This window comes from Littorina saxatilis, linkage group LG16 (genome assembly GCF_037325665.1).
Source record: "Littorina saxatilis isolate snail1 linkage group LG16, US_GU_Lsax_2.0, whole genome shotgun sequence".
Lineage (NCBI taxonomy): Eukaryota > Metazoa > Mollusca > Gastropoda > Littorinimorpha > Littorinidae > Littorina > Littorina saxatilis.
Window position 1 is genome coordinate 50985259 of NC_090260.1, and position 27709 is coordinate 51012967.

General features: G+C 42.7%; 1 protein-coding gene and 1 long non-coding RNA gene across 4 annotated transcripts in view; both read left to right on the forward strand.

Moving 5' to 3' along the window:
* The window catches only part of LOC138951192 (uncharacterized), a 521013-nt gene that overhangs the window by 87620 nt on the left and 405684 nt on the right, over nucleotides 1–27709 (forward strand). The gene's annotated exons all lie outside the window — the stretch shown is intronic.
* Nucleotides 554–3198, forward strand: LOC138951179 (uncharacterized). The gene is made up of 2 exons (XR_011451037.1): nucleotides 554–2051; nucleotides 2493–3198. It is a non-coding gene; the product is annotated as an uncharacterized lncRNA (long non-coding RNA).

Genomic DNA, 27709 nt, shown 5'->3' on the forward strand with positions numbered 1-27709 from the left:
CCTCATTGTTTTAGCCCCTTAATTCCAGTTGCCGGGGCACCAGCAGCCACGGCTCCAATCGTGTTTTGTGTGCGCTTGAAACACAGCCACAATTTGTATGTGCTCGGAACACAGCTATTTTGCGTGCGCTTGCGACACAGCCACAACTTCTCTGCGCTTGAAACACAGCCAGTTTAGGTGCGCTTGAAACACAGCCACAATTTGTAGGTGCTTGAAACACAGCCATGTTGAGTGCGCTTGAAACACAGCCACACATGTTGCTGCATGAAACTCAGTTTAACCACTTTTATTTCAGTTGCCTGAGCACCAACAGCCTGGTTGTGTTAACCACTTTAATTCCAGTTGCCTGAGCACCAACAGCTTGGTTGGGTTAACCAGTTTAGTTCCAGTTGCCTGAGCACCAACAGCCTCATGGTTTTAACCAATTAATTCCAGTTGCCGGGGCACCAGCAGCCACGGCTCCAATCGTGTTTATGTGCGCTTGAAACACAGCCACAATTTGTATGTGCTCGGAACACAGCTATTTTGCGTGCGCTCGCGACACAGCCACAACTTCTCTGCGCTTGAAACACAGCCAGTTTATGTGCGCTTGAAACACAGCCACAATTTGTAGGTACTTGAAACACAGCCATGTTGAGTGCGCTTGAAACACAGCCACACATTTTGCTGCATGAAACTCAGTTTAACCACTTTTATTTCAGTTGCCTGAGCACCAACAGCTTGGTTGTGTTAACCTCGTTAATTCCAGTTGCCTGAGCACCAACAGCTTGGTGTGTTAACCAGTTTAATTCCAGTTGCCTGAGCACCAACAGCCTCATTATTTTAACCACTTAATTCCAGTTGCCTGGGCACCAACAGCCACAGCTCCAATCGTGTTTTGGGGCGCTCGAAACACAGCCACCAGTTTGCTGCGCTCAAAACACAGCCAGTGTATGTGCGCTAGAAACACAGCCACAATTTTCATGTGCTTGAAACACAGCCACAAGTTTTATGTGCTTGAAACACAGCCTTTTTGCGTGCGCTTGAGACACAGCCACAACGTTTCTGCGCTTGAAACACAGCCAGTTTATGTGCGCTTGAAACACAGCCACAATTTTGATGTGCTTGAAACACAGCCATTTTGCGTGCGCTTGAGACACAGCCACAACTTTTCGGCGCTTGAAACACAGCCAGTTTAGGTGCGCTTGAAACACAGCCACAGTTTTTAGGTGCTTGAAACACAGCCGTTTTGAGTGCGCTTGAAACACAGCCACACGTTTTTCGCATGAAACTCAGTTTAACCACTTTTATTTCAGTTGCCTGAGCACCAACAGCCTCGTGGTGTTAACTACTTTTATTCCAGTTGCCTGAGCACCAACAGCTTGGTTGTGTTAACTAGTTTAATTCCAGTTGCCTGAGCACCAACAGCCTGGTTGTGTTAACCACTTTTATTCCAGTTGCTTGAGCACCAACAGCCTGGTTGTGTTAACCACTTTAATTCCAGTTGCCTGAGCACCAACAGCCTCATGGTTTTAACCAATTAATTCCAGTTGCCTGAGCACCAACAACCTGGTTGTTTTAACCATTTTTATTCCAGTTGCCTGGGCACCAGCAGCCTGTAGTAAGCTCGGGTATGAGCAGTTTAAGCCAGTCCTTACGATCAAAGATGCTCTCTCCTCAGTCGGTTAGATGCCAAAACACAAGCCTACCCGCCCTGGACCTGCAGCCCAGAATAGGCAGACATGGCCGGCAAATAAGAGGGCTACAAAGACGAGGACAGGGGATCCTCCAGCCCAACCTCAGCACAGACAGTGGCTACAGAGCCACAAGGGACACCACCTCCTGGGATGGCCCAGCTCCTCCAGGCGTTGGAGGGAAAATTGAAGCAGCGGGCAGTTGCGGCTCAGGTCAGGGACACCTGCCAGACGCCCCAGCCCAATCAAATGGCAGGGCCGGCCAACACTGACGCCCCAACAACAAGCCAGACACCCCAACAGTCGGCAGACCTGGCGAGGACCTGGCCACCCAAGCCTGCACTGCAGCCACGTTTGCAGTCACCGAACGCATAGCAGGTACGTCTGGAGGGTTTACATCAGCCGCGCTGGGCCTACCATCACTGGTACCATTAAGAATCAAACAGAAGATTTGGGGCGGGCCCAAAACCGGTTCAAAGTGAGCCATTGCAAAAGTGGCTCGAAGGCTACAGGCCGGATCTCGCCAACAGATTAGTTTCAGGTTTTTAGGGATGGTTTCGACATTGGCTACAAGGGTTCTTTAGCCTAGGTCAAACCCAAAAAATTTGAAGTCAGCTTTAGACGATCCCACAGTGGTGGACGAATGGAGATCAGACTCCCGCTAGACAAGTTAGCCAAATGCTATTCAGGCTTGCCTGCGAAAACAAAAAGGTACAGTTAAGAGATCTGCAGTCCATCATTGGTACACTGAACTTTACGTTACTGGATATGCAATACACAAGCTTTTCTCTGCCGCGGTGTTGTTTTCTTATGTTGCAGGTCTCGAGGGTTCTCAGGCCTGGTACTTCGCGGACGCAAAAGATCGCCCCGAGACACGGGAGATAACGACAGTCCAGAACTGTGTATTTTTGCATTGTGTACAGTTAAAAGCAAGCTCAGGTAATTTGCAGTTCAGTCCATCTCATTCCCTACCTCCTGTGGGGTCAACACTTCTTTTTTAAGGCAAAAGGGAAGTGTTTATGGCCCCTTTGTTGACCCAACAGAAGGGCAGGGGAGACAATCGGCCAGCAGTGCCCTGCATGCTGTGCTATAATTTGATGCTAAACTTTTTCATGTTTTTTGTAAATATGTTTTGGAAAATTGATTTTGAAATTGCTATGATTTTTCACAAAAGTTAAATCATAAAAAGCTTTCATTTAATTCAATAACATTTCACTTTACGTGGACTTAACTGCAAACAGCTGGTGTGGACATTTGATTTGTTGGAGTGACTGATAAGAATGGAACGAGCGGATGAGTGCGCGTTCAGTACAGCTCTGATGGACAGTAACCAGCTGTAATTCAGTTTGTTAGCACATGCACTTACACAAAAGAGCTTCTCGCAACGCTGGCGTGGCGATGGGCAGTTTGTGTGATTGCATGCGCCTTTCTTTGATTGGCTCGTAGCGGACCGTTGGAACTGACCTGTGCGGCGGACAGTGCCCCGCACACAGCTTAGCTTAGCGTCACTACGCAAGATGCCAGCGAGCTGAAAGGTCAAGTTTTTGTATTTGGTGAAAATGTTTCCACCACCCACCCCTCCTCCATTTTATCAATCATGGATGCATGCATTTTGTAACTTTGTGGAGCTGGAGCTTTGTTTCATGTCGCTGGTTGATGTCCATTGTAATAGTCAAGAGAGATAATTTGTATGTTCCGATCAGGCGCTGGAGCTTTGTTTCATGTCGCTGGTTGATGTCCATTGTAATAGTCAAGAGAGATAATTCGTATGTTCCGATCAGTTTCCTGCTGTACATTTCGCTGTTGTTGTTTTTCTTGCATGCCATGCCAGGGTGAGCTGACACCACCGTTTGAGCTTCGGTGCAGTACCGTCATTGACAGGTCCGGAACCGAAGCTTTAGCTTTAGTTCACAGATCGCATCGGTCCACAGCCTACTTCCCTTCGCCCTGAGTGGTTTGGGTTGAGTAGCCCGCGACTGTGGCAGCTGGCATTATTTTTTCGGTTTACTTACTAACCTGGTTGATCCTTAGGGTCAGGTCGAGGGAAGTAATCCCCGGGCTCATTCTACTATTTTTATCAGTTTCTGTAGGTCTGCCTCAATCGTTTTTGCGACCCGCAAAGGGCCCCCTTTGTTTCACCCAACAGTAGAGCAGGGGAGACATTAAGTCAGCTGCTCTGCTGGGCTACTGACGCTAAACTTTTTCTTCTTATTCCTTGGTAAATATATTTTGGCAAGTTGATGTTTAATTTGCTACATCTAATCCCTTCGCTTGACCCAACAGAAGGGCAAGGGAGACAATCGGTCAGCAGTGCTCTGCTGTGCTATTTGATGCTAACTTTTTCATGTTTTTGTACAGTTGTATTTATGGCCCCTTTGTTGACCCAACAGAAGGGCAGGGGAGACAATCGGCCAGCAGTGCCCTGCATGCTGTGCTATAATTTGATGCTAAACTTTTTCATGTTTTTTGTAAATATGTTTTGGAAAATTGATTTTGAAATTGCTATGATTTTTCACAAAAGTTAAATCATAAAAAGCTTTCATTTAATTCAATAACATTTCACTTTACGTGGACTTAACTGCAAACAGCTGGTGTGGACATTTGATTTGTTGGAGTGACTGATAAGAATGGAACGAGCGGATGAGTGCGCGTTCAGTACAGCTCTGATGGACAGTAACCAGCTGTAATTCAGTTTGTTAGCACATGCACTTACACAAATGGCATTGCGTTCAGTTTCATTCTGTGAGTTCGACAGCTACTTGACTAAATATTGTATTTTCGCCTTACGCGACTTGTTGTTCTCTCTACTTACTCTTATGAAACACGCAGTTACTATGTCCAGCCATCGGAAGTTCGAGTTGGTCACACGCACAGAGGAAAACGGTACTCGCGTTGTGATGTCACATTCTACGTCAGTTGCTGTGTTCTGCCGTTGTTTTTGGAGAACTTAAATTTGTTTAAATGGACTTACTTTATTAGAACTAAGAAGCTAAACATCCTGGAAACTCAACATTTACAAACACTATGCGGGCTAGTGAGCTCATTATTATGGCATACAAATCTAATTTTTGACAAAAATGGACTTACTGTGTTTCGTCAGAAGTGGGCAGAGTGATGACAGACCTACAGACCTACAGACAGACAGACCTACAGACCTACAGACAGACAGACAGACAGACAGGCAGACAGACATACAGACAGACCTACATACAGACCTACATACAGACAGACATACAGACCTACAGACAGACCTACAGACAAACCTACAGACAGACAGAACGACAGACAGACAGACAGACCTACAGACAGAAAGAGACAGACAGACAGAAAGACAAACAGACAGACCTAGAGACAGACAGACACACAGACACACAAACAGAGAGACAGACAGACCTAGAGACAGACAGTCAGACAGACAGACAAACAGACAGACCTAGAGACAGACAGACAGACAGAAAGACAAACAGACAGACAGACAGACAGACAGACAAACAGACCGACAGACCTACAGACCTACAGACAGACAGAGATACAGAGATACCTACAGACAGACAGACAGACAGACAGACAGACAGACAGACAGACAGACAGACAGACATAAAACAGACAGAAACACAAGTACGCAAGCGCGCACGAACGAACGCACGCATGCACACACACACACACACACACACACACACACCCACACACACATACGCACGCACGCACGCACGCACGCACGTTATGTTCATTCCAATGTCAAAGCTTGACCATTTCTGAGACGGTGAGCCAAACGGTAAGGTGTGTGCGTGTACATTGTGAGGAGGCCGCGACATTGTTCGTACCATACCGATCATGGAAGTTCAACAACTGACCGCGGTGGTACGTAGCGGGTAATAGTGGTTGCTGATACTCTGGAAGATTTACTGATGGGGCTCGTCGTGTGTTATGAGTATTGATCTACCGTAAGTAATGAGAACAAGGCTTATGTTTCACGAGAGAGAGAGAGAGAGAGAGAGAGAGAGAGAGAGAGGGGGGGGAGTGAGAGAGATAGAAAGACGGACAGACAGACAGACAGAGAGACGGAGAGACAGAGACAGAGAGTGACACGCTTTTTTTGTTAAATAGTTATGCTCATGTCCAAGGGACATAACTTCGTGGACACTGTTTTTAAATTATAACTACTGAATGAAAAAGACCCTCAGCGAGAAACACAAGACTCAATTCTTCGATTGCTAATTGCTTGGATGATGTTTCCCGGTCCCCAGGGGATAAAACGTACGGTGTGTCGTGTACATATGAAAGTAATTGTCTTATCCATCCCCCCTCCACCCCACCTTCCTTCACACATACAAGCCTCCCCCCCCCCCTCCGCCTCTCCGACTCCTCAACCCTCTTCCCGATGATATGCCGCACAGCTTGTTCTGTGTTTCATCATGACAGTGATTTTGTTTTTACCCCTGTCCCCGTCACAGCTTGTTCTGTGTATAATCATGACAGTGATTTTGTTCTTACCCCTGTCCCCGTCACAGCTTGTTCTGTGTATAATCATGACAGTGATTTTGTTCTTACCCCTGTCCCCGTCACAGCTTGTTCTGTGTATAATCATGACAGTGATTTTGTTCTTACCCCTGTCCCCGTCACAGCTTGTTCTGTGTATAATCATGACAGTGATGTTGTTCTTACCCCTGTCCCCGTCACAGCTTGTTCTGTGTATAACCATGACAGTGATTGTGTTCTTACCCCTGTCCCCGTCACAGCTTGTTCTGTGTATAGTCATGACAGTGATTGTGTTCTTACCCCTGTCCCCGTCACAGCTTGTTCTGTGTATAGTCATGACAGTGATTGTGTTCTTACCCCTGTCCCCGTCACAGCTTGTTCTGTGTATAGTCATGACAGTGATTGTGTTCTTACCCCTGTCCCCGTCACAGCTTGTTCTGTGTATAGTCATGACAGTGATTGTGTTCTTACCCCTTTCCCCGTCACAGCTTGTTCTGTGTATAACCATGACAGTGATATTGTTCTTACCCCTGTCCCCGTCACAGCTTGTTCTGTGTATAATCATGACAGTGATTGTGTTCTTACCCCTGTCCCCGTCACAGCTTGTTCTGTGTATAATCCTGACAGTGATATTGTTCTTACCCCTTTCCCCGTCACACGTTTCCTCAGTCAAGTAATGTCCCCTGTGTGACAGTGTGTTTTCTATTTTTTATCATCACATCGTTTTCGTTTTCCTTTTTAGAAAATAAAATAAAGACGTCTGGCTTGCACAATTTATTGTCATTCTTTGTCGAAAGCAAATAACTTATTGCCATTCTGTGCTGAAAGAAAATAATGTCTTGCTATTCTGACATTGGGTATCGCTTTTTCTGCACTTTGTTAAAGTTATTAAGAACTTTCGATGTTTTACTGTACAACGCCTTAGATGGGAATATTAAAAAAAACTTTAAAAAAAACGTTTGTCGAGAACCATACAGAGAATAAGATCCAGTCTGATCCAATCTCGTAATGACGGTGCTCAAGAGAAGATGCATCAACAACCAACCTACAGCTACCTACTTTGGTTTTGTGTGTATGTGTGTTGGTTGTCTGTTACTTTGCAGAATCGTGTTTGAATGCGTGATTTGCTGTCTGGTGTGTTGTTCCGAATCTTGTTTGATCTGTTTGGTGTTCCTCGTTTTTCAGTACATTTCGTTAATTCGGTTCCAACCTTTAACATGCAATTTGATGTCTGTTACAGACGACGTTACGAAAGAGTTACATCAACCACACAAAGCAACAGCAATATGTCAACAACAGAAGCAGCACCACCACCACCATTACCCTCAACAACAACAACAACAACAACAACAACATCGCCAGCAACAACAACAACACACGACCTGTCACCACGGATTCAATATAGTTATAATTAATATCAGCAACAATAACATCAGCAGCAACAGCAACAGCAGCAGAAACAAACGACCACCTGTCATGATAAAGTCTATATTAAAGCTATCAGCGTGAGAAGATATAGTTACACATGGTGGTATTGTCACATTCAGGGGAAGTAAGTGGATCGTGGCATGTGCTAAATGCCTCGCAAAATATCACCATCAACGGCAATCAGCGCTAATTCCGTACTATTTGTTAGAGAGTTTTCTCAGGTGCTTAGACAAGCTCAAGTTCTCATCAACCAGCCTATGTGAACACAATGCAGCTATTATGAGGACGAACAACCTCTTCGGACTTTGGTGAATTGACATGAACACCGGCTGTTAACGATTGAGAAGCGAAGTATTTGGCCATTGCGTGAACAACCTGTTAACTGTGTCGTTCCAATGACAGCAAAAGAAAAGACAAGAAACACTACCAGCGGGTTAACGATTGCAACGCTCGACATTGTACGACTTTTCTTTGTAAAGTCACCTGCCGTCCCAGCGCAAATCTGCATGGTGATTTAAATTTGTGTTCGTGAAGTCCACAGGTAGAGAAATACCAAGGCGTTCTCAAAGCAGCTTTTGGGGAGAACAGGGCGCCACAGAAACACATCTTGTGAAGCGCGCACAGGTAAAGAAGAGTGGTAGTTGATACAGGTGTCATTTTACAGAATTAATTTAGCACACACGTGCAGATATCCTTGCTTTGCTTCCAAATAGTTAGGTTGTTGACGTTTAGCATACACCCTGGGAGGAGGTTGCACTTGGCGTGAGCAAAAGCCCAGAAATATATTTGATAGTCGGTGTATGCCATGAAGTCCGCAGTCTTCTGCAGTTCGGCAGGGGGTCCCCATAAGTTTACATTGTAATCTACAAGAGCAGGAAAGTGGCTTTAACTAGGTCCCACCCACCCTATACACACTGTGAGCGAGACGGTGGTGATTCCTGGAACAAATTTATATTAGTCTCAGAGTCTGGCCAATGTTTTTGTCTCATCGTCTGGCCAATGTGTTTGTCTCAGAGTCTGGCCAATGTTTGTGTCTCAGAGTCTGGCCAATGTTTGTGTCTCAGAGTCTGGCCAATGTGTTTGTCTCAGAGTTTGGCCAATGTGTTTGTCTCAGAGTCTGGCCAATGTTTTTGTCTCAGCGTCTGGCCAATGTGTTTGTCTCAGCGTCTGGCCAATGTGTTTGTCTCAGAGTCTGGCCAATGTGTTTGTCTCAGCGTCTGGCCAATGTGTTTGTCTCAGCGTCTGGCCAATGTGTTTGTCTCAGAGTCTGGCCAATGTGTTTGTCTTAGAGTCTGGCCAATGTTTGTGTCTCAGCGTCTGGCCAATGTTTTTGTCTCAGCGTCTGGCCAACGTGTTTGTCTCAGCGTCTGGCCAATGTGTTTGTCTCAGCGTCTGGCCAATGTGTTTGTCTCAGAGTCTGGCCAATGTGTTTGTCTTAGAGTCTGGCCAATGTTTGTGTCTCAGCGTCTGGCCAATGTGTTTGTCTCAGAGTCTGGCCAATGTGTTTGTCTCAGCGTCTGGCCAATGTTTTTGTCTCAGCGTCTGGCCAATGTGTTTGTCTCAGCGTCTGGCCAATGTGTTTGTCTCAGCGTCTGGCCAATGTGTTTGTCTCAGCGTCTGGCCAATGTGTTTGTCTCAGCGTCTGGCCAATGTGTTTGTCTCAGCGTCTGGCCAATGTGTTTGTCTCAGAGTCTGGCCAATGTGTTTGTCTTAGAGTCTGGCCAATGTTTGTGTCTCAGAGTCTGGCCAATGTTTGTGTCTCAGAGTCTGGCCAATGTGTTTGTCTTAGAGTCTGGCCAATGTTTTTGTCCCAGCGTCTGGCCAATGTGTTTGTCTCAGAGTCTGGCCAATGTGTTTGTCTTAGAGTCTGGCCAATGTTTGTGTCTCAGAGTCTGGCCAATGTGTTTGTCTCAGAGTCTGGCCAATGTTTGTGTCTCAGAGTCTGGCCAATGTGTTTGTCTCAGCGTCTGGCCAATGTGTTTGTCTCAGCGTCTGGCCAATGTTTTTGTCTTAGCGTCTGGCCAATGTTTTTGGAACACAGTGTCAATTATTGGTGCTCGCTGCTTCCCGACCCCAAAGTAATCAATTGTCGCGTTAGTAACTACAGCTTCCCGACCCCAAAGTAATCAATTGTCGCGTTAGTAACTACAGCTTCCCGACCCCAAAGTAATCAATTGTCGCGTTAGTAACTACAGCTTCCCGACCCCAAAGTAATCAATTGTCGCTTTAGTAACTACAGCTTCCCGACCCCAAAGTAATCAATTGTCGCGTTAGTAACTACAGCTTCCCGACCCCAAAGTAATCAATTGTCGCGTTAGTAACTACAGCTTCCCGACCCCAAAGTAATCAATTGTCGCTTTAGTAACTACAGCTTCCCGACCCCAAAGTAATCAATTGTCGCGTTAGTAACTACAGCTTCCCGACCCCAAAGTAATCAATTGTCGCGTTAGTAACTACAGCTTGAGACCGCGATTTGTTTGCTAAGCGCGAATACGTTTTACACCACAGTCTGGTGGCCATCTTGGCAGTCCTCTCTCGCTATATTGGGCAGGCAAATACTATTACCACTACCAAGATGGCAGCTATTTGTCATCACAACATCTGTTTTTCGGATAGTGGTGTTTTATCGGAGTGGGCGTGAATGTAAATAGAGAATACTACATGGCTTGCTGTGTCGTACCGGATTTACACGAGTTGTATTTCTAAATAATTTATTGAACTGCGAGCGAAAGCGAGATGTTCACGTATGTAGGACAAACAGTATTTGCACATTTCATAATAAAGCTAGGCCAGTGGTGTTTTATCGGAGTGGGAGTGAATATAAGCAAGTGTTTGCAAACTTCTTAATACATGTGTGAATAAGATGGGTAAGCTAGGCCAGTGGTGTTTTATCGGAGTGGGAGTTGATATACAAACAACGTTGTGGCAAACTTCATGATACATGTGTGAATAAGATAGGATAAGCTTGGCTGTGTGATGATATATATGTTTCTTCGACAGCTGAAGCTTGTTCAGAAGCAAGTGGCAGAGATTGCAGTGCCCAGCACACTCCGTGAAGACCCTCACATCTACCTGATCGCTCGTTCAGAGTCAAGTGGCAGAGATTGCAGTACCCAGCACACTCCGTGAAGACCCTCACATCTACCTGATCGCTCGTTCAGAGGCAAGTGGCAGATATTGCAGTACCCAGCACAATCCGCGAAGACCCTCACATCTACCTGATCGCTCGTTCAGAGGCAAGTGGCAGATATTGCAGTACCCAGCACAATCCGCGAAGACCCTCACATCTACCTGATCGCTCATTCAGAGGCAAGTGGCAGATATTGCAGTACCCAGCACAATCCGTGAAGACCCTCACATCTACCTGATCGCTCATTCAGAGTCAAGTTGCTAAATGTGTGAATAAGATAGATAAGCTTGGCTGTGGGATGATATCTGTGCCAATTACCGACATCTGAAGCTGGTTCAGAGTCAAGTTGCAGAGTGTGCTGTACACAGCACACTTGACGAAGACCAACATCTCACTCATCATTCATTCAGAGTCAAGTTGCAGAATGTGCTGTACACAGCACACTTGACGAAGACCTACATCTAACTCATCATTCATTCAGAGTCAAGTTGCAGTGTTTGTTGTAACCGTCAAACTCGACGAGGACCTCCTTCTACCAGATCACTCAATCAGAGTCAAGCTGGTAAATGTGTTGCATCATTGCAATCGGTAATAAATAAATACCAACATGTCTCTGCTAGAGAACTGAGCCATACTTGGTGTGAATTGCTGTAACGCTGAATTACAGAATCGTTCACCTGTGTTTCTTTGCAAATGTGCAGTAACACTGGCTTCGTTTGTTCTTTACGAAAGCCATAGATAATGAATGTGTACGTAACTGAAAACCGCGTTCACACAACCGTTTACCTGTGTGTTCTTGTGAACAAGTTCAGGAGAATGATTGTGTCAGCTCTTGAAACTACAATCACAATGTGGTAGTGCTCAATCACCTGCACGTGGTTATGTGACTGAAATCCACACAATCTGTAAACGCCTTCAAACAAACGTGAGTGCATAGTTTAACAACAAGGCTGTGCCGGTGCCACGGATTAAATCAACAACAGCAGCAGCGGCAATAGCAGCGGCGGCATGCAGCAATAGCAACAACAACAACAACAACAACAACAAACAACTCACCATCACAAAAACAACAAAAACAACAACAGCAACAACAACAACAACATTAACAACAACAATAACAATTACAAAAACCTACCCCAACGATCACCACAACAACAACACCGCCACCACCACCAACACCAAACACAAATATTACCAAACGGATTACCACTTACAACGATGAAAGAATCACCAGCGTTCCTGTTTCTGTTCGCGGCGACGTGTGTGTCACTGTTAAGTCAGACCTCCACCACCACTACCACCAACAACGTCAACCACGACCACCATCACCAACAACCCACCCACGACCTGCAACCATTGACCACAGACAGTCCTCGGTCCCGTCACTACACCAGCGGAGAACTGACCACGGTGAAACTCTCGCCCAAAGCTTGTCAGTTGGTCAGCATCATGTTGAAGGTTCGCCGTTTTCTTCGCCTGCTGACCACACAGAGTCACCCTTGTCCAAAACAAACAGTCTGGAGAGTTCCCCAGACACTCTCAAAACTAAATCAAGGAACGCGGACACGGGAGAAGCGCCACTGGTTCTGACGGCTGGCTCTGAGACTGAGAACGGTCCTACATCACTGATGACTGGCTCAGACACTGAGAAGGGTCCTACGGCATTTAAAGCTAGCTCAGACACTGAGAAGGGTTCCACGGCATTGAAAGCTAGCTCAGATTCTAATATCGGCCCCACGGCATTGAAAGCTAGCTCAGATTCTAATATCAGTCCCACGGCATTGAAAGCTAGCTCAGAATCTAATATCGGCCCCATGGCTTTGACGGCTAGTTCAAAGACTAAGAACGGTCCTTCGACATTGACGGCTGGCTCAAAGACTTATAACGGTCCTACGGCCTTGACGATTGGCTCACCTGTTCCTCGGACCGTGACCATCTGCTGTTTGCTGCCCTTTGCGTCACACTGGCTGTTCTCCATGCAGCGCGTGAGAGAGGCCATCCACCTGGCACTGCTTAAAACCAGTTCGGGGGTTTTAGGGCATATTTTACAGTGCTGTTGGTGCCTACTTGCCGAGTGGCTATCTGGGGTCATATTCTAAATGAAATATAGAAAGTTATATATCAAATGAAAGGAAAATGAATAAGCTTTTCATATTTGCAAAGAGAATTGTGCTATCTTTAAAGGTAAAAATGTTTATGGGGGTGACAACATGATTTTTGTTGAAATTTGTACGCCCATTTTTTGGAACACGTGACAAACACAAAGAAGAATTTTTTTGTGTGTTCAGTTTATTTTAGATATGCTGCTAACTAGTCTGTTTGGGCATTCATTGTACATATAGTCCAGGCATCTTAGCCACTTTAGTGAAGGGAACGTTGAAGTGACAATGACTAGGTTTAAAATGTCCCTTATCAGAAAGTTCAACCTCAGTCCTTTGATGTTTATTAAACACATTTTCATATAAAGTTGGCGCTTCATACGGAAAAATGGCTTTGAAATTGACCCAAATCCTTCTTTGGGCTCTGTAAATGTCGTTTGGGGGTATGGTTGTAAAATGGTATATACTGGTCACCCCAATGTATAAACTGAAAACTCTTTCTGCACCAGAACACGCAGAAAGGATTGTATCTGCCTGATGTCTGATGCTTTTCAAAATCCCCAACCACTAACACCTTCAAAACGGACTTTAACTGACACTGTTGTTTTTCCCTATATAATCCTTACTATTTTTCCGAGACGTCGTCGTGTTGTGTATTTAGCTTGCCACAACCTCATACATGGTCCTAAAAGTTAAAGTTGAAGAAAATACTAAAGATAAATGAAAAAGCTGACGCAGTGTCATTCGCACCGTGAATCCCCCCATGGGAACATACTAAAGTCTGGTTCCAAATAGGCTCAATTTCCTTCTATTTCTTTGTATTTCTGCCTCGTAGGGGTAGGGGTGTTCAAACCAAAGGCACCTTTAAACCAAAATTCAAATCACACATCTTACAATACTAAGACACTCAGCAGTAAAAGGGTGTCTGCTGGTAAAAAATTCCAAACAATCCTAAAAGTACTTCACTACTAAAAGTGCTTTTAAAAAGAGCCGTTATTTTTCCCTCTATATTCAGTATTGTGTTTTCTGCGAACATGTAGTCTATTTAGATGGTTGTCGTGTGCACTTGAGTTGCTAAAGCGTTTTCAGTTGGGCATATGTCGAAAAGCAAAGAATTAGCCCTTTGAAAACCATCAGAACTGTCACACAAAAATAATATTTACCTATCTCACCAACTGACCAAACATAGGGCTTTTCCTTATGTATTATGTATTGTCGTGTTTTTTGTAGCATACTTGTGAAAACAGCCACCACTGTTGTAAATGATACTTTAAAGAGCATTATTTCATTTTTACAGTTGAAGGACAACCTGGACTGCCGTATATTACAGCTGTTTTACAATCAGCCAAAATTTTCTTCACAAACGTATGTTAAGAACAACTCCCACAGTGAAATTGAAGGAAAACAAATTGAAAATCCGCCTGCCATAGAGGAGCTAAAGAATCAACAATAAACGACTGCATGGATAGCTTGATGCACGAATGCATTGCGGACATGTTTGTCTCCAACCAAGAGAAAGTTCCAAAAAATCCCTTTTGTGCTTCTTATTATACAGTGACGTCAAAGACAGCCTTTTCTGCTGTTCATACATTCAGGGGTTATGGTTACACTAAACGACGTAGTTGTAGCCATACTGCCATCCAGATTTATTTTTTCCTTGCGAGCAGTCACAGGGTGTTTGTGCTGTCTGCCAACCGTTAGATGACCCCGCCCAAGTCTGTTAAGGGACCGTTTGACCGTTATAGAACGCGTCTTTTTGATTTTTTGGCACAGTTGGAAACGGTTGATTTGTATCCCTACCATTGTTTCCAAACATTATATAGGAATGTTTTGTGAACAACGGATAATAGCCGCTACTCGCATGTGTAGCAAAAGTGAGCGTACATACTCACCCTGGTCGTCCAGCCGTTGTCCGTTGCCCGTCTTTATCTGTCTGTACTGAACATTACCTTTGGATATTTCTCCAACGCTATGAAGTGAAGAAACACCAAATGTTGCAAAATGTTGTATGACCCCAAGAGCTCAAAAAAGATACTTGAGAACCTTGACCTTACCATAAGGTCAAGGTCACAGGGAGAATTAATGTGGTCTAAAAACTGCAAAATTTCACATTGTGCCAGTTTTCTGGAAAACAAATTAAAAACAGCGGGCTTAGTTTTGTATGGTATACAAGAAAAAGAAAGCCTTATCTTCTGATACCATTTTGGTTGACCTCGCTTCAATGTCAAGGTCAGAGGAGCCCTTCAAAGTTGAATTGTAGACATATTTTGATGTGAGCTTGCCCCTTTAACTTTACTATGGACGATATCTCTTACAAACTTAAACACTGAGTGGGGCGTTTGTTAGAATTTCATAGTGAGCCACATCTGGTCACATATCGTTAGGGTCAAGGTCACATTGACCCCTATGAAAAATGTGACCAAGCCGGGTAAAGAAATCCATGTGTCTTGGTAAAAAATCTTAACAAAGCAAAGCCCATGCGACTCTCATGCTTGACCTTTGTCTTAAAGTGACCTTGACCTTCAGGTGACCTTGAAGGTGAAGGTCTAACAACTGAAGCTGGCAAGGACATTGTACACTATTAGAACTGTTTTACAGATTTTTCCTACCAAATTACACATGACCTTTGGCCAAGGTCAAGATCATCAAAGGTCACACATCACAAGGCTATCAATTCAAGACATAGGAAGCATAAACATACTTATTGGCACTTTCTACAAAGAGACATTGTCACTTTTAGTGATTCAATTGCCCGTTTCAGTCACATTTCATAAGGGGCAAAGTGACCTTGACCTTGATGATATGTGACTAAATGTGGCTCAATATCAGTATATAACATGTGCCCCACACAATTATGAAGTTTGAAAGATTTTTTTCATAGTTCAGGGTCAAGGTCACTTCAAAACATGTATACAATTCAACTTTGAAGGACTCCTGTGACCTTGACATTGAAGCGAGGTCAACCAAAATGGTATCAGAAGATAAGGCTTTCTTTTTCTTGTATACCATACAAAACTAAGCCCGCTGTTTTTAATTTGTTTTCCAGAAAACTGGCACAATGTGAAATTTTGCAGTTTTTAGACCACATTAATTCTCCCTGTGACCTTGACCTTATGGTAAGGTCAAGGTTCTCAAGTATCTTTTTTGAGCTCTTGGGGTCATACAACATTTTGCAACATTTGGTGTTTCTTCACTTCATAGCGTTGGAGAAATATCCAAAGGTAATGTTCAGTACAGACAGATAAAGACGGGCAACGGACAACGGCTGGACGACCAGGGTGAGTATGTACGCTCACTTTTGCTACACATGCGAGTAGCGGCTATTATCCGTTGTTCACAAAACATTCCTATATAATGTTTGGAAACAATGGTAGGGATAAAAATCAACCGTTTCCAACTGTGCCAAAAAATCAAAAAGACGCGTTCTATAACGGTCAAACGGTCCCTTAACAGACTTGGGCGGGGTCATCTAACGGTTGGCAGACAGCACAAACACCCTGTGACTGCTCGCAAGGAAAAAATAAATCTGGATGGCAGTATGGCTACAACTACGTCGTTTAGTGTAACCATAACCCCTGAATGTATGAACAGCAGAAAAGGCTGTCTTTGACGTCACTGTATAATAAGAAGCACAAAAGGGATTTTTTGGAACTTTCTCTTGGTTGGAGACAAACATGTCCGCAATGCATTCGTGCATCAAGCTATCCATGCAGTCGTTTATTGTTGATTCTTTAGCTCCTCTATGGCAGGGGGATTTTCAATTTGTTTTCCTTCAATTTCACTATGGGAGTTGTTCTTAACATACGTTTGTTAAGAAAATTTTGGCTGATTGTAAAACAGCTGTAATATACGGCAGTCCAGGTTGTCCTTCAACTGTAAAAATGAAATAATGCTCTTTAAAGTATCATTTACAACAGTGGTGGCTGTTTTCACAAGTATGCTACAAAAAACACGACAATACATAATACATAAGGAAAAGCCCTATGTTTGGTCAGTTGGTGAGATAGGTAAATGTTATTTTTGTGTGACAGTTCTGATGGTTTTCAAAGGGCTAATTCTTTGCTTTTCGACATATGCCCAACTGAAAACGCTTTAGCAACTCAAGTGCACACGACAACCATCTAAATAGACTACATGTTCGCAGAAAACACAATACTGAATATAGAGGGAAAAATAACGGCTCTTTTTAAAAGCACTTTTAGTAGTGAAGTACTTTTAGGATTGTTTGGAATTTTTTACCAGCAGACACCCTTTTACTGCTGAGTGTCTTAGTATTGTAAGATGTGTGATTTGAATTTTGGTTTAAAGGTGCCTTTGGTTTGAACACCCCTACCCCTACGAGGCAGAAATACAAAGAAATAGAAGGAAATTGAGCCTATTTGGAACCAGACTTTAGTATGTTCCCATGGGGGGATTCACGGTGCGAATGACACTGCGTCAGCTTTTTCATTTATCTTTAGTATTTTCTTCAACTTTAACTTTTAGGACCATGTATGAGGTTGTGGCAAGCTAAATACACAACACGACGACGTCTCGGAAAAATAGTAAGGATTATATAGGGAAAAACAACAGTGTCAGTTAAAGTCCGTTTTGAAGGTGTTAGTGGTTGGGGATTTTGAAAAGCATCAGACATCAGGCAGATACAATCCTTTCTGCGTGTTCTGGTGCAGAAAGAGTTTTCAGTTTATACATTGGGGTGACCAGTAGATACCATTTTACAACCATACCCCCAAACGACATTTACAGAGCCCAAAGAAGGATTTGGGTCAATTTCAAAGCCATTTTTCCGTATGAAGCGCCAACTTTATATGAAAATGTGTTTAATAAACATCAAAGGACTGAGGTTGAACTTTCTGATAAGGGACATTTTAAACCTAGTCATTGTCACTTCAACGTTGTTCTCTAATATGCCTGGACTAATAACATAGCAAAGTTTTATAGAGTTTTGCTGATAAACAAAAAAGTAATTGTCACCTGAATACCCCCACCCAAATTTCAAAGTTGGACGTTTCACGCCTAAGGCCCCCCCCCAAAAAAAATATTCTGTTTACGGTATCCTGACTGACCCTATTTTTCGCGCGACCCTAGACTTTTGTTTGGCATTTGGTAAAAAAAAAAAAAAAAAAAAAAAAATTAAATTGAAAAGAAAAAAAACATTTGAAAAAAAAATTTGAAAAAAAAAATTTGAAAAAAAAATTTAAAAAATAAGGTGCTTTGTTTTTTGGCAAAATAACTTAAAAATATGTTTTGGGGAAATAAAAAAAAAATTTTAAAAAAAGTCCCGACCTACCGACCCTATTTTTTGGGCCTATGTTACCGTTAACAGACTTTTTTTATGTGCCTAATAATGCATTTCTATAACTAACTTATAACAAAAACCTAGCTTGTTTCAGTCATAAAGTGTGTCTTAAATATGAGTTTATCCACTGTCCGACCCATCCAATGTAAAAAAAAAAAAAAAAATTATAATTAGATAATTGGTCAGTGGAAAACTACAGGGGGGGCATCGTAAGCTTGCTTACGATGGGCATGGGCAAGGGAGCGAACTGGTAAGAGTTAAGGTCAGTACAGAATGGAGAGGAATACAAGTTTTACGCCCTCACGTTTGAACATTTGCAGTGTAGTTCTTTCTAAGATTCAAAAAAGTGCATTTGAAAAAAAAAAGTCATTCAAGGGTTGTAAGTCTGAGAAAGAGAGGTAACTGCATACGACTGCTCCCGTTGCCGTCACAAGAAAGAGTGAACTCCTCTTTTAAGCCTCCCCCCCCACACACACACACACACACCGTCACAACCATCGTCCCAAATCCTAGTCAATGTTATAACATTTAGTCAAAACTTAACGAGGGAAAAAACACCACACACAATGCGGATAGTATAATATTATTTTAAGATGCAAATGGGTAGTGTGCCTGTGTCACAAAGCAACGCGGACCTTCGGATAGAGAGTTATTGCCCGACATATCACTCGACTAGAACCAAGACAGGGGAAGAGGAGGAGGGAGACAAAAGGGAGAGGGGGTAACAAAACACATTCCCAAAGACATTATTGGCTTTTGAATTTAGATTTATAGGACCTGTGTCCTCTCTGCGAACTCCTCGAAACAGTCATGTCTGATATTGTACAGTGCTGCATGGCCCCGACACTTGTGATATAGTAGAGTGCTTCATGGCCCCGACACTTGTGATATAGTAGAGTGCTTCATGGCCCCGACACTTGTGATATAGTAGAGTGCTTATTGTCTTTATGGCTCTGACACTGTTTTGACAGCCATGGACCTTCACCCTGACAACTCAGTATGAGTCGATCGATACCCGGATGTACATTACTTCGAGAAACACTGGTATGCACGAGTCAGCCCCCGTGTCTGATTGGTTGAATTGGGGTTTGCAGACGTGATTTCAACCAATCCGAGCACGCAGCTGGCACCCACTGAGTTGGTAATACTCTCGTGCACATTCTCCCAGGATCTGGGTGCAGACATCGTGTGGCACTGATTAAAGATACTCTCTTTCCCGTGAACATCATCTGGTACATCTCTTTTCATCTACCATGTTTTTATCCTGGGATAAACAGCATCATTGCTCTTTGACACTCAACAACAATCGAGTCTTGCTACTTCCGATGCAGAACGCAGTATTTTTGTGAATTAATATCCCTGATTTATATAGCTATGTGTTACGAATCATGTCAAGAAAGGCATTCCACTCATTACAGAACGCAGCATTTTGCTGATCTAATATCCCTGGTCTAAATAGTTACGAATAACGAATCATGTCAATAAAGACATTCCACTCATTACAGAACGCAGCATTTTGCTGATCTAATATCCCTGGTCTATATAGTTACGAATAACGAATCATGTCAATAAAGACAAGCTGCGGATGTTGGGGTTGAATCCCGGGGGAAAGATGCTCCTTTCCTGAATGCGATATACAAGATGGTTGACACAGGAAGGAAGATATTCTTCAAGGCTCAATCTTTCACCTGTAACCGATTCGACTCTCATATAGGGCTAGACTTTTACATAGGATAAGGCCAAATATTCGATTCATTTGGCCTATTTTGATGTGGGCAGGCATTTTTGACTTGAATCTGTTGCACGAAAAAGTATACAGGACACAGCAGTCCGCTTTGCTGTGATCTGCCGATGTTTTGAACAAACCCGAGTCTCAAGAAAACCTAGGCAGAACACAGTAAGTCCATTAATTTGCTCATAGTTTTTTGATTGAACCAAATTTTTGAAAGAAACTAAAGCAAAAAATGCAGAATGCATGCAGGCGCTTACTTCCAGTAAAACTTTAATCGAGAATGTCTTTGCTTTAAATATATAGATCAGAACAAAAACAAGTCGCGTAAGGCGAAAATACAATATTTAGTCAAGTAGCTGTCGAACTCACAGAATGAAACGCAATACCATTTTACTCGTAGCATCGTCAGGCCACCGCTCATGGCAAAGGCAGTGAAATTGACAAGAAGAGCGGGGTAGTAGTTGCGCTAAGAAGGATAGCACGCTTTTCTGTACCTCTCTTTGTTTTAACTTTCTGAGCGTGTTTTTAATCCAAACATATCATATCTATATGTTTTTGGAATCAGGAACCGACAAGGAATAAGATGAAAGTGTTTTTAAATTGATTTGGACAATTTAATTTTGATAATAATTTTTATATATTTAATTTTCAGAGCTTGTTTTTAATCCGAATATAACATATGTATATGTTTTTGAAATCAGCAAATGATGGACAATAAGATAAACGTAAATGTGGATCGTTTTATAAATTTTTATTTATTTTTACAATTTTCAGATTTTTAATGACCAAAGTCATTAATTAATTTTTAAGCCACCAAGCTGAAATGCAATACCGAACCCCGGGCTTTGTCGAAGATTACTTGACCAAAATTTCAACCAATTTGGTTGAAAAATGAGGGCGTGACAGTGCCGCCTCAACTTTCACGAAAAGCCGGATATGACGTCATCAAAGACATTTATCAAAAAAAAGAAAAAAACGTTCGGGGATATCATATCCAGGAACTCTCATGTCAAACTTCATAAAGATCGGTCCAGTAGTTTAGTCTGAATCGCTCTACACACACACACACACACACACACACACACACACAGACACACACACAGACACACACACAGACACACGCACATACACCACGACCCTCGTTTCGATTCCCCCTCGATGTTAAAATATTTAGTCAAAACTTGACTAAATGTAAAAACACAAAACGTGTTTTTTTGGGACTTGCTGTCTTTTGACAGAAGTGGGCAGTAATGTCTCAAATGACTTGAAATTCCGTATTTACTTTACGACACGTGTTAGCACCAATCTCCAAAAGTTTGAAGGTAATGCGTTGGCGAGTTACTCAAATGTATCATTGTTTGTCTCATTACCCGCTAAAACGGCTTCAAAAACTGCCTTTTATGCCTTCTGAGAGGATTGGCACCTACACCGCGTCCTTCGTAGACAGGATATGCGAACAAAGCTGACTGAGTTGGATGCAGATTTGGTTGTTCTGTCTAAGGACATGCTTAACATGTTTCGTTTTAGCAGTTCTGATTTGTTGTCAATTTTAACGCGGGAACCTTGATATTGTGAATTTGATTTTGGGAGATGTCTGCATTGTAGGTTCCACTGTATCGACACTACGTCATTTAAACTCAATCTGTTCACTGAATAAGTTAGGAGAATAAAGGGCCTTTACAGTCATATAATTGGATTTACGATCAACAGACTCATCAGAAACATCTGCCCTCAAACGCATGTGTGGAGGTTTTTTATGACGAGTAGTGTAGTTCATATCTGTACATGTAGTACACACACGTTGCAGTTAACAACACCTTGTTCACTTATGTGATTGTTTAACACGTTGGTAGATCATAAAGAGGGATGACATTCGTCAACGACTATCTTTAACTCAATGACAAAAATGCATGTTCTCGATGTGTGTACCTTGTTTACCCCGTATTACACACTTTATGAGGAAGTGAACATAAGACAGCAACTGCACACTATTTACTAATCGGACAGCCATTAAGTGTCCTCCACAAATCTGCTTTTGTTTTTGACGTGCTTTATCTGGTTCATATTTTACAGCAGTTTGAAAAATACGTAAAATCGCTTGCACTAAATACATACTCCGTCACGGCGGAGGGCTGACCGTGCACCCAAAAGCGGACTCAACCAAATGGGTATTTTTTGAAAGCTTGGGGCCTGCCAAACATAAAAATCGATGTTAACAAGAAATATTCAAGGGCGCACTTTCTCTTTTCAGTCAAAATTCAACTATACCCTGAAGAGTGATGCACGAGCATTTCAGACGCTTGCCTCTGAAAAAAGAAGTTCTCAGCTAAATTACTAACTCAAACTGGTACGTTTTACATATAAATGTGTTAGTTGGTATCTTTTGATTATCACAAAACAATTTGCGACTGCTTTGGCCGAGGATGCTGGTGACAGTATCATTATTATGAACCCTACCCTAAATCCAGGAAAGACGTCGTCCAAAATGTAGGTAAGTTTTGATTAAAAATAAATTCACACAAGACTAGTATTGTTGTTTGGCTTCAATGGATATATTTTCGTCAAGTATGATGTCTTTACATAATATCTGTAAAATATGAATGGATTTGAACCATATACTATGTCACTATGACCTTCCAATCTTCCTAACCCCCAGCCCAGTAAAGCGTGCGAGACGTTTCCTGAAAAAATGTCGCTTTGTGGTGCGAGTTCAGTGTGACATGATTAGTTTCCAGAACCCCATTTCTGACTTTCAAAGTTTATCTACATACATTTAGCAATGCACGAGCAAAATATGACAACTTAATGGTGCCTTTTGGTTTAATGCTATGGTAAAATTGCTAGTGATAGTGTTTACAGCTTGAAACAAAACATAACAGATGGGAATAGTCTTCCTCAATCTGGTTCAGAGCATAATGTATTTCTATTTTCAGAGGTAGCATTATTTCTGATAAGAGCTAGAGCCAATATAATGATGCTGAATATTTGAAAAATGAACTTTGTGACTCATCTGAGTAGCAAGAGAGCCTTCCTGATCGTCAGCGTAAGGCTGGCTGTCTTCAAGGCAATTCCTAGAGGAACAACTTAACACTGCGTTCGATTATTCGCCCGTTTCTTAAGCTAGAGCTTTGAGACTTTACACGCGTCTAGGGCTACATGTACGCTTTACAATACGTAAAATATAGTTGACTCTCGCGTTATTTAAAGGTCACAACAAGGTCATTACCAGGCAAAAACGAGGGAAAACCGACGGAAAGTAACATTTTCTGCAACTGTTTGCAAGAAAAAGATTTCAAATTCAATTGTTTCCTGGGATTAACGCATCTCTAGACATGACAATCATCCGATTATCAGACATCAATTGTGGAGGTCACAACAAGGTCATTACCAGGTAAAAACGAGGGAAACCCGAGGGAAAATACCATTTTCTGCAACTTGTGTGTAAGTAAAAGCTTTCAAACTCCATCTTCTTCTGGTATTGGCGCATCTCTAGGCATGACAATCATCTGATTAACAGTCCTCAATTTTCAAGGTCACAACAAGGTCATTACCAGATAGAACCGAGAGAAAACCGAGGGAAAATACCATTTTCTATAACTTTTTTGTAAGTAAGAGTTTATAAACTCCATCTTCTTCTGGGATTAGCGCTGATTTCAATGACCCTGAAGTCCGAGGAAAGTTTTCTTGACCCATGCCTACTTTGAAGGTCATGACAAGGTCAAATTTACACGTTTTCTATTTGGGAATATCTTTTACGGTCAAATAAAATACTTCCTGGACGTCAGCTATTTTCGAAGCTAAAGCTTAATTACAACTTAACACACGTCTTGGGATTTATGAGACATAACGCAAATATTGTTGACTCTCGTAATATTTAAAGGTCACACAACAAGGTCATCACCAGGTAAAACCGAAGAAAAACCGAGGGAAAGTACCATTTTCTGCAACTGTTTGTAAGAATGAACTTTCAAATTCAATTGTTTCCTGGGATTAGCGCATCTCTAGACATGACAATCATCTGATTAACAGTCATGAATTGTGGAGGTCATGACAAGGTAATTACCGGGGAAAACCGAGGGAAAATACCATTTTCTGCAACTTGTGTGTAAGTAAATGCTTTCAAACTCCATCTTCTTCTGGTATTGGCGCATCTCTAGACATGACAATCATCTGATTAACAGTCCTCAATTTTCAAGGTCACAACAAGGTCATTACCAGATAAAACCGATGGAAAAACCGAGGGAAAATACCACTTTCTGCAACTTTTTTGTAAGTAAGAGCTTATAAACTCCATCTTCTTCTAGGATTAGCGCTGATTTCAATGACCCTGAAGTCTTTGGAAAGTTTTCTTGACCCATGCAATGTTTGAAGGTCATGACAAGGATGGGATTTTACACACGTCTAGGGCATTATAAGACATGAAACAAATATTGTTGACTCTCGTAATATTTAAAGGTCACACAACAAGGTCATTACTGGGTAAAACGACGGAAAATATATCAACTTTATGACTCGTCTGAGTGCCAGGACAGCCGGTGTGATCCTCAGAGTCAGGCTTGCAGACCGCAAGCCTATCGGTAGATGAACACCTTAACATTGACTTTTTCTTCTCTCTCCCCTTCTCTTCTACCCCTATTACATCCAGCCCCGCCCACCCCCCTAGAGCCCCTGTGGGCGAAGGAAGATGTCATGAATCTGCCTCAACAGCTTTAGCTTAGAAAATAGCCGAACACAAATAGAAAACGTGTAAACTTGACCTTGTCATGACCTTCAAACTAGGCATGGGCCAAGAAAACTTTCCTCGGACTTCAGGGTCATTGAAATCAGCGCTAATCCCAGAAGAAGATGGAGTTTATAAGCTCTTACTTACAAAAAAGTTATAGAAAATGGTATTTTTTCTCGGTTTTCTCTCGGTTCTATCTGGTTGTGACCTTGAAAATTGAGGACTGTCAGTTAATCAGATGATTGTCATGCCTAGAGATGCGCCAATACCAGAAGAAGATGGAGTTTGAAAGCTTTTACTTTCACACAAGTTGCAGAAAATGGTATTTTCCCTCGGTTTTCCCTCGTTTTTGCCTGGTAATGACCTTGTCGTGACCTCCACAATTGATGTCTGATAATCGGATGATTGTCATGTCTAGAGATGCGTTAATCCCCCAAAAATAATTGAATTTGAAAGCTTTTTCTAACAAACAGTTGCAGAAAATGTTACTTTCCGTCGGCTTTCCCTCGTTTTTGCCTGGTAATGACCTTGTTGTGACCTTTAAATAACGCGAGAGTCAACTATATTGTATGTATTGTAAAGCGTTCATGTAGCCCTAGACGCGTGTAAAGTTTCAAAGCTCTAGCTTAAGAAACAGGCGAATAATAGAACGCAGTGTTAAGTTGTTCATCTAGAAATTGCCTTGAAGACAGCCAGCCTTACGCTGACGATCACGAAGGCTCTTCTGCTACTCAGATGAGTCACAAAGTTCATTTTTCAAACATTCAGCATCATTATATTGGCTCTAGCTCTTATCAGAAATAATGCTACCTCTGAAAATAGAAATACATTATGCTCTGAACCAGATTGAGGAAGACTATTCCCATCTGTTATGTTTTGTTTCAAGCTGTAAACACTATCACTAGCAATTTTACCATAGCATTAAACCAAAAGGCACCATTAAGTTGTCATATTTTGCTCGTGCATTGCTAAATGTATGTAGATAAACTTTGAAAGTCAGAAATGGGGTTCTGGAAACTAATCATGTCACACTGAACTCGCACCACAAAGCGACATTTTTTTCAGGAAACGTCTCGCACGCTTTACTGGGCTGGGGGTTAGGAAGATTGGAAGGTCATAGTGACATAGTATATGGTTCAAATCCATTCATATTTTACAGATATTATGTAAAGACATCATACTTGACGAAAATATATCCATTGAAGCCAAACAACAATACTAGTCTTGTGTGAATTTATTTTTAATCAAAACTTACCTACATTTTGGACGACGTCTTTCCTGGATTTAGGGTAGGGTTCATAATAATGATACTGTCACCAGCATCCTCCGCCAAAGCAGTCGCAAATTGTTTTGTGATAATCAAAAGATACCAACTAACACATTTATATGTAAAACGTACCAGTTTGAGTTCGTAATTTGGCTGAGAACTTCTTTTTTCAGAGGCAAGCGTCTGAAATGCTCGTGCATCACTCTTCAGGGTATAGTTGAATTTTGACTGAAAAGAGAAAGTGCGCCCTTGAATATTTCTTGTTAACATCGATTTTTATGTTCGGCAGGCCCCAAGCTTTCAAAAAATACCCATTTGGTTGAGTCCGCTTTTGGGTGCACGGTCAGCCCTCCGCCGTGACGGAGTATCAGAGCTGCTCTGCAAATGTGTAAAATCTGTGTATAATCTGAACATGGATATGACAATGGATATCAAATCTGTGTAAAACAGGGCTCGTTGTCCACACCTATATTGCAGAATTATGAGGACAACTTTTATTTCCATTTTTAGGGAGGTGTAGCTATTTGCGGACGTCCGTCACTATATTGCAGCAAATTGCGGACCAAAGGCCGCCTATTTGAGGACGTCCGCAGATAGTCGCATTTTTCGGCCGATGTCCGCAAATTGCTGCGATATAGCGATCAACGACCCCATTTGGTCCTATTTGGCTGTAAATCCACACACACACACACACACACACACACACACACACACACACACACACACACACACACACACACACACACACACACACACATACACACGCACACACAGTTAAAACTAACGCATCATATCAACTCCATGTATCATTTTCAAAAGAAGGCAAACAGATAAAATGACTGTATTTGTTGTTGGTGCAGTTGTACCTGAAGGAGATCTTGTGCAATCCTCACGCACACCCGTACCCACACACACACACACACACACACACACACACACACACACACAAACACACACACACACACACACACACACACACACACACACACACACACACACAAACACACACACACAGATACGTTGATCAGGGTGGGATTCAAACCCACGACTTGAGATTTATCAGTCTTTGAATACTGGCACGGCCACTCTGCTCGCTTGAAAGATTCGGACACAATAGTATTTATACAGTTCTCTATGAACTATTGCTCACTAAGGACAAAAACAACAAACATGGGTCGGTGCCTGGACCACAGACGTGATGATCGCTCAGTGGGTCGGTGCCTGGACCACAGACGTGATGATCGCTCAGTGGGTCGGTGCCTGGACCACATACGTGATGATCGCTCAGTGGGTCGGTGCCTGGACCACAGACGTGATGATCGCTCAGTGGGTCGGTGCCTGGACCACAGACGTGATGATCGCTCAGTGGGTCGGTGCCTGGACCACAGACGTGATGATCGCTCAGTGGGTCGGTGCCTGGACCACATACGTGATGATCGCTCAGTGGGTCGGTGCCTGGACCACAGACGTGATGATCGCTCAGTGGGTCAGTGCCTGGACCACATACGTGATGATCGCTCAGTGGGTCGGTGCCTGGACCACAGACGTGATGATCGCTCAGTGGGTCGGTGCCTGGACCACAGACGTGATGATCGCTCAGTGGGTCGGTGCCTGGACCACAGACGTGATGATCGCTCAGTGGTCCAGGCACCGAGCCATGTTTCTTATTTCTTTCTCAAGTGAGCTATCGTTGATTGAGAACTTTATAAACACTATTGTTATCGTATCTTTCAAGTGAGCTATCGTTGATTGAGAACTTTATAAACACTGTTTTCATCGTATCTTTCAAGCGAACACAGTGGCCGTGGGGATAAGAGCGCAGTATTCAAAGACTGTGAAATTCCAAGTCGTGGGTTCGAATCCCACCCTGGTCAACATG